We start from the raw sequence: 13,304 nt of genomic DNA, 5'->3' as shown, positions 1-13,304 counted from the left end.
TGTACTTAACCACTACTTCCTGGTGAAAACGAATCATCTTTCTTCAGGTGAATACAAGATTTTGGGGTTAGAATGTTTTGTAAATTTTTATTTTCCAGTTGCACTTTAGCACTAACAGCTAGTACTGGATAAAGTAGGTACACAAAACTATATATCAACTTCTGTGGTTTAGTTTTATTGTGCAATTTTGCAGATATTTATGAAATACCTGACAATTGTCAAACTTTTTGACATATAAAGCTGCCAACCCAATAGGTTGTATTTTCCCTGTTACGATTATTTTCTTTTTCGATCGATATAAATTAAACAAACACATTTATCGGAAAAATTATACAGGGAAATGTGTTTTTTTATACTAAATTAAAGTAACGTATGGACACTTTAATTTTAAAGTAACTGCGAAAAGAATAAATCAACGGTGTCCGCACATTTATCCCGTACTCCACTAGATTTTTCCCACATTCCACTAGAAATTTTTGACATTGTACGGGAAATCGCACCTCCCTTGACCTAAAGTGTAAGGTAACGCTATATTTCCCAGATTGGGAGGCCGAAAAATTAATTTGGATTTGATTAACTTTTTATCCCATGTTATGACATTTTGGAGAACTACTTTAAATTTATCAATAAACAATACTAAATTAAAATCCGACCCTATTCAAATTAAACGGGGAATTTATCAAGGAGATTCTTTAAGTCCTTTATGGTTTTGTCTAGCCATTAATCCTTTGACAAATCTATTAAATAGCACTGGATATGGTTTCAATGTTAGACTTAATAATACCACACTATCCAAATTAAATCACCTTCTTTATATGGATGACATAAAATGTGCATCTAAAAAGAATCACATTTTATCTTTACTAACAATAACTGAAAATTTCTCAAATGATATTGGCATGCGTTTTGGTATTGATAAGTGTAAAACGCAATCAATATGTCGCGGTCATTACGAAAATTTAGAATATATAACTAAAGGAGAAATCATTAAAAATTTAAATAAAGGAGAATTATATAAATATTTAGGTATTAATCAATCAAATCATATTCAACATTCAATTATAAAAGAAAATTTAGAAAAACAATTTTATTTAAGAATTAAATCTATTTTAAAATCAAAATTAAACGGTAATAATTTAATTAAAGCAGTTAATACATATGCTGTTCCATTGTTGACCTATTCTTTTGGTGTTATAAAATGGTCCAAAACTAATTTACAGAATATAAACATTCAAACTAAAGTTCTCTTTACAAAATTTTGTAAACATCACCCCAAATCTGCTATTGAAAGATTTAATTTACCACGCGAAAATGGTGGTAGGGGTTTTTCAAATCTAGAAATTCTACAACACAATCAAATTGCTTCACTAAAAAATTATTTTCTCAATAGAGCTCGTGATAACACTTTTTTAATGCTTTGGTTTCAGCTAATATAAAACAGAAGTCTTTACATGGGAGATATTTTAAAGAACTAGAACAATCAGAAATTAATATTCAGGCTTCTCATGCCTGGCTTAAAAAATCAAATATTCATCCTGAGACTGAGGGTTTTATATTTGCAATACAAGATCGTGTTATAAATATAAGAAATTATAAAAACACATATGCGGTTTGCAATCGATCATTGATAAATGTAGGATTTGCGGAACTGAAGGGGAAACCATTGAACACATCATTTCTTCTTGCACCGTTTTGGCTCAAAGCGAATATAACAAACGTCATGATATATTCGCAAAAATTATACACATGAATTTAGCAGTTAAATTCAACTTATTAAAGGATACACAACCACATTATATTTATAAACCAGAAAGTTGTTTGGAAAATGACAATTACAAATTATATTTTGATCGTACAGTTTTAACTGACATTCATATTCAGCATAACAGACCAAACATTATTATTTTAAATAAACAACAAAAGCAAGCATATCTTTTAGATATAGCTGTTCCAAATTCACATAATATAACACAGACATATAATACAAAAATTAATAAATATTTAGAACTCTCCGTTGCTATGAGAACTCTTTGGTGTTTAGAAAAAATTTCGGTTTTACCATTTATAATTTCAGCAACGGGAATAATACCGCAATCTCTTTTTAACAATTTAAAAATTTTGGACTTAGAGAACACATTGGTGGTTGAAATTCAAAAAGGTATACTCATGTCATATCGTGAGGAAATTCCTTAACATTGACACAGAACATAAAACACAAAAAAGTCAAAATGTGGAGGCGAGACGCCGGTAATTATGTTGATAAGCACTGCACTATTACTTGATAGTATTATCCGTAATAGTGGATGTACTCCGGCAAAATTGCTGTGCCGCCGGGTGGTAGGGGGTTAAATTTCACAATGTAAACAATTTATTTTTGAAAAAAAATTTGTTAAACTTTAGTTTGTCGTTTTTATTTAAAATTACAGACTATTTACACTGCGATTGATTTTGTTTGCAACATTCTGACTGATTAGCGTTCGTACATTTCTTCTGTTTTTCAGAGTAGTATAAATTGGTAGGACAACTCATTTCGTACGAATTCCCTTGATAACATTCAATGTATCTGTTGCAGTATTGCGGATGGGGCCAATATGATACGTCGCCGTCAATGCACCTCGGATCCACATTACCTGGAAATACTCTCATCAAGGAAATAACAAAAACTTAAGTATATCAATACCTGGTGTCGTCCCTGTTGTTGTTGTTTCCGTCACCGGCGTTGTTGTTGTTGTTACCGTCGAAGCTCTTGTTGAACTTGATGATGTACCTGAAGATCCAGAAATTAATACTAATTAACAAAAAGGATTTACTTACTACTAGTAGGAGCAATAGATGAATCGGTAGTCGTGGATTTAGTTGGTGATCCAGAACCACCTGCGCATTCTGCATATTCTGGCAATACGCAACCTTTATTGTTTTCGCTAAAAAATAATCCATCTGGACATTCTTCTATTGTGAATGTTCCATTAAAACATTTGTAATATTGGCCACAATCTGCGGATGATGGAAACAATATTTCTTCGTCATATGGATAGCCAGCACAAAGAGGATCTAAAATTATGCTGTCATAATCGAGGTATACATAGATAAATTATAAGAAAACGTACCATCAGTTTTGACCGGAATAGTTACGTAAGTAATTATTAAAAATAGAGAAAGGCCTATAACGTACATTATGTTGATTTTATTTATGCTGTTATGTTTTATATACTATACCTTTCATGTTCGCTGCTCTTGCACTAAACTGAAAGTAAATTTTAATAATACTGCTTTTATAAGATTTTTTTAGTCTCGCCGATATTGTTATCATTGTCAAGGTTAAATATTTGTTATTAAGGTGTTAATAATGACACGAAAATAAGTGACATTAAATAGAAATGCTGATTTGATTTATTTAATCTCTAAAGATATCAATCAAATTTCCGGTGTTTAGTTGTTTGTTTAAAATGTTTTTGCATCAACTGCACGTAAACAGTTTAAAAAAAATATTTTTAACATGAAATCTCGAAGCAGAATTTGTCTGGAAGTCGGTATTTGATACTTATTGTTAGACAACATTGTCATAGGTACAAAATACATAGGTATGTGGAAATTTACCCATATTTCGAAAACATCTGATTCGTTTGGCTTCAAAATCACAAAACGTGACGGACATTTTGCAGAAATAAATATTCAAATCGGTGCACTCTTGCACAAGTTATCGTAAACAAAGCAGAAGCGTCCTGAAGGAATTGAAAATATATCGGGTGTGTGCACGAAAATATTTCAAATATTTTGTACAGGGTTATTCACGAGAGGGGTATTTCTGAATTTCTTTTTGCCGCAACCCATTATACACATTGCAACAATATCTTGATTTCAAATTTTAAAACTAATTATAACTGAATCCCACGATGGCTCTTAGTTCTGTCTCTTTGACGTTAAAGCAAAAAATCTTTGTCAATTTGAAAACATTGTTTTTACAGTAACGATGAAAAGACTGACATGCTCCGCATTTATGGAGAGTGTGGAAAGAATTCTGTCGCCGCTGCGGATGTTTACAAGCTGATGGTAGACACTTGGAACACCTTTTACATTAACTTCATTTGTTAATTTATTTGTTAAATTTTGATTAAATACAGGTTATCTGCCAATCCGACAAATCTATCCAACTTACTTTGATTTTTAAGTTAAAAGAAATAACACATTCGTGTAGTAGTTACTGCCATTGGTATTGTTGGTTGCGGCAAAATAAAAATTCAGAAGTACCCTTCTCGTGAATAACCCTGTATAACAGAAGAAAATTTCACAGGGAATGTGCTTCTAACAATTTTTTTCGAAAAATTAAAAATAAATAAAGCCTCTGTCATGTGGGCCAAATGTTCAATGTTGAAAACATCTATAAAATTTAAAATAAAGTTGTTATAGTAACACTTTGTTGTTGATTTTACAGATATTTCATCCTTTGGGACTTTTTTCACTCATGAAGGAGCAAAAATTTACATTTATTTATGTTACATATTTATTTTATTGGATCCACTTAATCTACTAGTGAACCCAAGTTTCTTGTATCTTACTGAAAATATGTAAACATCAAAAACAACATTTTGTATAAACAACTTTTGATAAACAATTGATAAAAATTTAGGAAATAACACTTACAACTAAGACAGGAAAAAATATTTCTTACATCGAGTTATCTTCCAAAAGATCAAACGATAATGGGAGAATACTCTAGTAATCTTTTGCACAAACTAATAATAATGTATATTATCTACAGGTTTGCAAATTCCGAATTCAGAGCGTTGTAGGAGATCACTTCAGTAATCCAAATATGGAAATAAAAAAAAATCGGGACTTCCCCCACAAAGATACATTGATCTGAAGGTGAAGTATTTATGGTATATATGATTGTGGAAAATAATAACGTAAAATCATTTTTCTACAAACACTAGTAAAAAGTTAATTTTTAACACGGTGTTCCGAAATCTTTCTTTGTCTCAAAATAAAATCTTACTTTTAACACTTATGTATACTTCAAAGGAAAGCTATTCTCCAAAAATAGTTATTTATGATATAGGTACCGGGTGAGATAAGTTTTATCGTCAGTGCGAAAACATCCACTTCTAATCAATTTAAAATTCTCAAAAAATGCAGGAATTGTGTATCACTCTAGAACAGTCTGTAAAAATTTCAAAATTTTTAATAAAACAGGTAAAGATTTTGTTTTAATTCAATAACTGCTACATTAATTTACATAATTTTTCACTGAGAGTCCTGTCAAACATTCAGCAAGAATTTGGTGTCATTGAAATCATGAAAACATGACCGGTTTTTGAAATAAATGGAATTTGAGATTAAAGCGTAAAATTTAGCTATGATTTAGGTATTATTAAATTGGGCGGTCACTTCCACAATAGAAGTTGACATGGGTTATTTATGGTACCTTAAAGGGACTAAAGAATTACTGGAAAATTCTCAACAGATGTTTCCCAACAATGAGATATTTATTTATGACACTGCAGTTGTAAATCTTGGTCATTTTTCGCTCTTAATGTTAAAATTGGAATAATCCAAAAACGAATAATTTTCTTTTGATGCGAATTTCGTAAATGTGTTCTTTGAATTAATTGTGAATTATGAGCGTGTACGAAAAAAATTTTTTTTTTGCTCAAAATCGATTTTTTAAATTTTATGGCTCTGAATTAAGTGATAAGTGAAAATGTAACCCTAAAGTTTCTTAATTTTTAGTAATTTTTTAATAGGGTTAATCGTGCTGACGATAAAACTTATCTCACCCGGTATATCATAAATAACTATTTTTGGAGAATAGCTTTCCTTTGAAGTACAAAATCTTAAATTTTTGTAATTTTTCTTAAAAATGGAACGGCAACGTAGCTAGAATAGTATTTTGTTACTGTGGAATGCAGGCTCCTATGAATTGAACAAAATTAAAGTGCTTATATCTTCTTCAGGAAGAGCGATTTTTTTTTCTAAGTGGGTTCCCTACCACGCTCTGAATTCGGAATTCGTCAATTTTGAAACACCCTGTATAAAGCATACACCCATCGAAGTATCGTCTCCATGGTAAAACGATGAACGGAAGTCTGCTTTCTAATGCATGCACCCATAGAAATAGCATCTACATGGTAAAACGCTGAACGGAAGTCCTGTCGCATCCACCTTATTCATCTGATTTAACTCCACCTGACTTCTATTTATCTCCAAATTGTATGCGATTTCGCTGAGATAAGCATTTCGAGATATAACAGAAACATCGAAGCATTATCATGACACAAACTTTCTAAGCCACCCTCGTATATTTATTTGTTTTCAATGTTTTGACATTTCGACTATATTTTATTTTAATTTATTAACACATTTCTGATTGTATTTTTTATTTCGTATTACTCCGGCATTGAGCCTTGACAAAAATGTTTTTATCTTGACTACCAAAATAAATACCTATCACTCCACCATTTTGTTTTCATTCTCAAACAAGCTTGAGCGAACGAACATGTCTGTCTATACCTTCTCCGTTTAAAAAAAATCTCGCTGGCTGTTCTCGCAATATTGCTTGCTTTTTCATAATCTCATTTTATTTTTGTTCTAAGTTGCTTTTCAAATAAACCTACACTTTATTACTTCCACGATACTTTATTTTCAAAACCATAATACCATCTTGTATTTCAACACTTCAACTCACTTCTTTGAAACATAAAACGACAATAAAAATCGATATTAATTAAACTGAATTCAATTTTAAACTAAAAACAGAGTGGTTAATATTTTTAATCCCCCTAATATTTCACAACGCTGCCATAACAGCTCTAGAACTGCACTTAGTTTGTACGAATTCTGCAATTTTGCATCCAAACATTTCACGTAGTCTCTTGAACTGGAAACAGTTTGATATTATTGCAAGAGAATGACCCTCCAAAAATTGCAATTATTACATTGATGTAATTGTCAATCGATTATCTCTCAACGTTCAATTGAAGGCTCGCCAATTGCTGGCGCTCACTCAATTGAACATTGTCAATAAACTCCAACAAACAAGCTAAAGAGAATATTTCATACAGTTCTGTCTATAAATAATTATAGAAAATATTAATGATGTGAATTTTCAACCCTGCATGTAATTATCCACACGCACAGTTGTCACACCTACTTGTTTGACACAATTGCAGGAAAAAGCTTTAAAGCAGTGTTGATTCATCGCAGGAATTATGAATGAACTGTTATGATGATGAAGAGAGGGCACATCAACAGTTACTCAACATCCCCAAACACGACCCTCTTATCAACGACTGCAAAGGACTCTCATTGAGGTCCTGTTTTCGCCATGCTCCTTTTTATTGAATCAATCTGACTAGACACAGCTTTGGAACTCGTTACTTTGCAGCTGCATACATTAATTGTGAAAAAGATTAAAATAAAATCGATGGTTTGCCACAGATTATTATCAAATATTCATGTTTTATGTTGGAAATTGGCGGTGCGATTTGCTTAAAACTGTCACGAGGATACCGCTGTCAAAATAATTTTCCGGTTAGCGGGTTATTGAATGTCGATACGATAGGTGCGCTAAGAATTAGAATACATAGTTATCTGCACTCGATTTAAAATTCAAAGTACTACCTTCACGTATATGAGTTGCATGAATATTTATAGAAAATTACTCGGTTTAAATCGTTCTAATAATGGTTTTAGAAGCGCTTACGTGTTTAACTGTGACTGGATACACAACTATATCGATTACGATTCCGCTGGAAAACAATGTTGCTGCATAAATTGTAAAGTAAGGGGCGGTTCACCGCCACCGTTGCTAATTATTAATGCCTCTACAGGAAGTTTTGTGGAAAAGAACAAATGAACGAGTCAAGGGGCGGGTGTTCGAGATCATGGAGATTGGAAACGGGATTCTGGTTCCAGAGGTGTTTCCAGATAAAATGATATATGAATGTACTTACAAAGATTCAACGAAAAATAAACAGACGTTGTCATAGAACTATATTTTTTCTACAGGGTATCTATAAACGATTGTCTGGTCCAGCTTGCTACGAACACTTGTTAAATTTTGAATGTGCCGCTTTATATGTAGAACAAATTCGGATCTGAATGTCGTATTTTCGGGTTAGGTTGTTGGCTAGGTCCTACCCTCACAATGTATTTCCAATTTGCATTAAAAATACAGATTTGCTGAAAACTGGATTGAAAAGCGCGAATAAAACGCCATTAAGGTCAGTACCTAGTGACAGTTAATAATAAATTAAAATTGGGCATCTGTTTCAAAAAGGCGGCACGATAATATTTTTTTCCAAAGCTGGCTTGATCCGACAGTACCCTGTAGTAAGGTAACTTGAATATTTTTAGCCCACATGGTAGAAGCTTCATAAATTTCACCCTCGGGATTAAAAGATTTACTTTAGTCCCTGGATATACTATTTTTTGTATTTCAAGATTATCATTAATTTAGATTTAAGACTTGAGAGCTAACAAGTTCTCTGTCTGACAACATAATACTCGATTGCATACTCGTAGGAGGGAGTATTGATAAGTTCTTAGCCTAACACAGAAGAAGTTACTATACCTATCTCAGAACAAACTGTTATTTGTTCAACATAATCTTCTTTTAACTTTTTACGCTTAGTAAATCAGCCATTAAGTAATTTTGAACTTACATACTTAGGTACTGTGCAAAACACTGTTTCGCAACAATTGCTGCAATTTCATTTGAAGGAAACTTCTTCTCACTTGTTAATATTCTTTGAGCTTTCGAAATAGGTAATATGTAGTCGGAAGGTGCCAAATCCGGCCAATATGATGGATGGTCATTGAAATCTAAACTTAATTCATTAATTTTTTGCAACGCTTTGCTCTAAGTATCTAAGTAATCTATCAGAACATAACACCTCTTTGGGAGGGAGAAACCAGACTGTTTTAATTTCTCTGACTAGCCTTTTAGCCCTGGTTCGTCATTCCGTCATTCCTTCATAGTTACAACGCCATCAAAAAACTTAGAAGAATCTCCCTGAACTCCACTCGACAATATTTTTATCATAAACGAGATGAAAGATATGCTCACACTCATATGAAATGTTCCAAGTGTTTACTCTTTAGCCCGAGGTCTCATTTCATCTAAAGTTTTGTTGATGTACAACCGGCTCAACTGCGTATGTCAGTGATGAGATGAAATATAAACTAAAAGAATAATAGGTAGGTACACGAAAAGTAACATTATAATAAATAATATTACAATATTTTTTAGAACATGTATTTTTAAAAGGATTTAGAAATATTTTTCTTTTAACATTTTCAATAGTCTTAAATGAAACGAATCAAAGAAGTGGTTCGGTGTTGGTAAAGATTGAGAACTTTTAATTAAAACTTTACTATGCACTCTTTTAATTGCTTTTTGTACAACTTTCCTACAGGAAAGTTTTTTAAATCACCGAACCCTAAAATGTTATGACCTATTTTATATAAATTTATTTTTTTTTCTACTTCCTTCTCTAAAGGGTCACATTTTGCACTGACAAATAGTGTACAAAACGTCACTTTAAAAACGATTGTTCATTAGTCACAACTTGGTGTCCATTCGGGCGTTTTCGGGATATTAAACACGCTCGAAATTTCTTTAAACACGGCTTGAATTTTTTGGACATATTTAGCTCTAGATCAAGTTGGTATTTTGACGTTTATCAGTTTTGCATCCGGCGTGAAAGAAAACGTCATTGCAGTGGAATAATTCGTTGTATTTTTCAAATATGGACCTGAAGCCACCAACAGTTTGTATCCTGAGAAATATATATATTCCTATTTGGTATGTTCATTTAGTTTTTATGTTTAAATTAACGTTTAATAAAAAAGTTGCTTGTTTCGTTTGCGTGTTCCATTTGTTAATTTGGTCGTAGAAAAAGTATAGTATTCAACTCGCTTATAAACTTCTCTAGACACTTGTTTATTAAACACTCGCTCCGCTACGCTTCGCTCGTGCCTAACATAAAACGCGTGTCTAAAGTGCCGTTTATAAATCTTGTTGCATAATATACTATTTCAGTCTATAAGAGATTACATATAAAATTGCAAATGACAGCAAATGTCTCGGAAGTTTTCTGAATGGCTTATAACATGATTTTTCTATTGTAATATTGTCCAGCGTGCTATGAAAACTTGTCAAACTTTGTGTGCCGCTTTATACAGAGTGTCCCAGAGTTGCGAAAAAGCTCCATAACTTGTTTGTTATCAAAGATATCAACTTTTACTTTTTTCTAGATGATAACTACGCTTCTACTGCACATTAGGAAAATATTGCGGTATATATAGGTACAGTGTGTTTCAATATTATAAAAACACTAAAGTTGTTCTTTTTAAACGGAACCTACCCAGTTTGATTTTATTTTGGAATTCTATGCTAAATTATGAATCAAATTTATACAGGTTGTTTTTACTTATCTGCCATCGTTTTTGATCAGTGGTGCTTTTTTTACCAAAATTTCGAATTGCAGGGGTCCTTTCGAAAATTCGTACCTTCCAAATCGTTTCACGTAAATTAAAATGATTTACGCTGTTTGATTTCTGAATGTTTGCCGTACCTATTGAGTGTTTACTCAACAACCTGCTCAGTCGCATATGCCTACTGCGATTTTTTAAACATAACGAACTAAAAATGTCAAAAACTCATTTTTTTCAAATGGGACCCCGTATTTATTCTTGCACTGGTCGAAAACTTTTTTGACAAGCTTTTGAACAATATAAGGTTTGTGTAGTCGAATCTGAAAATCTAGGGTGCTATCCTAAAATCGCTAAATTTGGTGCAATTTTTCCGTTAAAAAGACAATACAAAAATCTAGTAGGCCTAACAAAAGATAATCACACAATATGGTCACTCCATAAAGATGAATCAACCAACAAAACAGTGTTTAACAATTAAACATTTTATTTTAGTGATTTTTAGTGATTTTAAGATAGCACCCTAAATTTTGACATTCGATTATACAAACTCAATACCGTTGGAAAGCTTGTAAAAAAAGCTTTCGACCAGTGCAATAATAAATTTGAAAAAAATGAGTTTTTGACATTTTTAGTTTGTTATATTTAAAAAATCGCAGTAGGCATATGCGACTAAGCACGTTATTGAGTAAACACTTAACAGATGCGGCAAACATTCAGGAATCAAACAGTGTCAATTATTTTAATTTATGTGGAACTATTTGGAAGGTACGAATTTTCGGAGGGACCCCTGCAATTCAGAATTCTGGTAAAAAAAAGCGCCACTGATCAAAAACAACGGCAGATAAGTGAAACGACCTGTGTAGATTTGATTCACAATTTAGGATAGAATCCAAAAATGAAATCAAACTGGGTAGGTTCCATTTAAAAAAACATAACTTTAGTGTTTTTATAATATTGGGACACCCTGTATATATGCCGCAATATTTTTCGAATATGCAGTAGAAGCGTAGCTATCATCTAGAAAAAAGAAAAAGTTGATATCTTTAATAACAAACAAGTTATGGAGCTTTTTCGCAACTTTGGGACACCTGTACTGTAGTTTCAATTTGGTTGTAGGTCGTAAAATTTTATTGGATATTATGAGCGATTAACGGGCACAATGGGTGGGTTTGAAAAGGTTGGGAAGCGGCGCGTGCCGTTTGCCGTACAATGCAAATATACCAAATGTACAATACAACCCTGCTTAAAATATTACCTGCTAGTGGTAAACTAGGATTTATAAGCCCCGCAAGATCTTTAACTTAAAGTACCATAAAATTTTACGACCTACAACCAAATTGAAACTACAGTATGTATGTAGAATAAATTCGGCAAATGCTCAATGTCACATTTTCAGGGTAGGTTGTTGGCTAAATCCTACCTTCAGAAATTTTGCCAATCTGTTTAGCCGAAGGTATTTGCAATTTACGAGTATATTGAAAAATCTAGATTTTCGGTATTTATTAACTGTCGGCCTGTCAAATTTGGTTTATTTTGGCTTCCAATATAATAATTCTGCCGACAAGTAGGTACCTACTGTCGGTACTTTAGTGGACCCTCAAACAACTGGGAAAATCCCATCATCCGACATCTGTTTGGCGCCATTCTTTAGCAAATCCCACCCCTTTTTGAGAAGCGATATCCATTACTTTTGTTCATTTTGTCAGATTTTAAGTTAGTTGATCTGCGAGTAAGATTTGCGGGCCAAGGCTTGCAAATGCGAATACTCACAAAACCGTTTCTGGACGTGTGATACACAAAATTTTCTTCTGCGGATTTTTATTAAATAAAAGTTAAAGCACTTGTTTTAATAATCGGTATTAGGGACTGACATTTATTAAATTTAATTAATTTGTTTTTTTTTACATCTTCCTGAAACATTTGGTATAACGCATACCCAGCCCATATTCAAGAAGCCGCTCCACATTTGGAACAATTTGAAAACATTTCTCGAACCCCATTTGTTTTGGTAACTTAAAAGAAAAATCCATTGAGGACTCACTTGTGTGAAATTTTTGATTTCGTTTTTTCCGTCAAGGTGACACCACCGCCGAGTGCTGCAACCTCTAAATCAAAGCCTCATTTGCAGCGAGTGTGGAAGAGTGCCGTCATTACAGTTTTAATTTATTAAATTACAGATGCATTCGGAACAGCTGTGATTATAGGTTTTGACATTAAACGACGCGTATAATACACTTTTTATTTTCTTAATGAAACACTCGGATTACAGCAGCTGCAATCAACATCTTTTTGTGAGAATTCTTGCGGGGAAAAAGCCAACTTTTCATCACGATGACATTCCATTCGCATTAACAGAACTGGCATTTTATGCGACGTTTATCCGTCACCATATAGAGAATTTTTCTTCGACGGTTTTACGTCACGTCGTGTCGACCAGCTTGTACGGACAACAAAGCACCAAATACAAATACGCTTTTTTGTGAAAGGTTTAATGGCAATGTGTACTGTCCTTTACACGCGAAACCGCACTGTTAGCATTGTAGCGTGTAAACGTGTCTTTTGCTAGCGTTGGGACGTTTAAAACAAGGACTGGCGACAATAATGGAACGTTTGTCGATGTCCAGGATGTGTGTGCTCTTCGGAAAATAAACAAGACGCTTTGTTGGTCGCAATTTGCGGTCAGATACTAGCGCAGTCATGCGATGAAAAAACGTCCAACCAAGTGCATTGAGAAATAAGATAATTTTCAGCTCATTACGTTCTCACTAGAGAGAAATTTCTCCACTGCAAGATAATATCCGTGTCTTCAGAGGTTTTACGTAATGACAGTAAAGAAACTAATAGACAATAAGTCCACAGCCGTCGAG

General features: G+C 33.0%; 1 long non-coding RNA gene across 1 annotated transcript; it reads right to left on the bottom strand.

Moving 5' to 3' along the window:
- Nucleotides 1-2,394: 2,394 nt before the first annotated feature.
- On the bottom strand, nucleotides 2,395-3,312 carry LOC138130300 (uncharacterized). The gene is made up of 5 exons (XR_011159539.1): nucleotides 3,217-3,312; nucleotides 3,108-3,161; nucleotides 2,815-3,051; nucleotides 2,681-2,767; nucleotides 2,395-2,630 (listed from the first exon to the last, which is right to left on the bottom strand). It is a non-coding gene; the product is annotated as an uncharacterized lncRNA (long non-coding RNA).
- Nucleotides 3,313-13,304: the final 9,992 nt, after the last annotated feature.

Source organism: Tenebrio molitor, chromosome 1 (genome assembly GCF_963966145.1).
Source record: "Tenebrio molitor chromosome 1, icTenMoli1.1, whole genome shotgun sequence".
NCBI classification, from domain to species: Eukaryota; Metazoa; Arthropoda; class Insecta; order Coleoptera; family Tenebrionidae; genus Tenebrio; species Tenebrio molitor.
The sequence above is the reverse complement of the archived record's forward strand: the minus strand, read 5'-3'. Positions and strand labels throughout refer to the sequence as shown.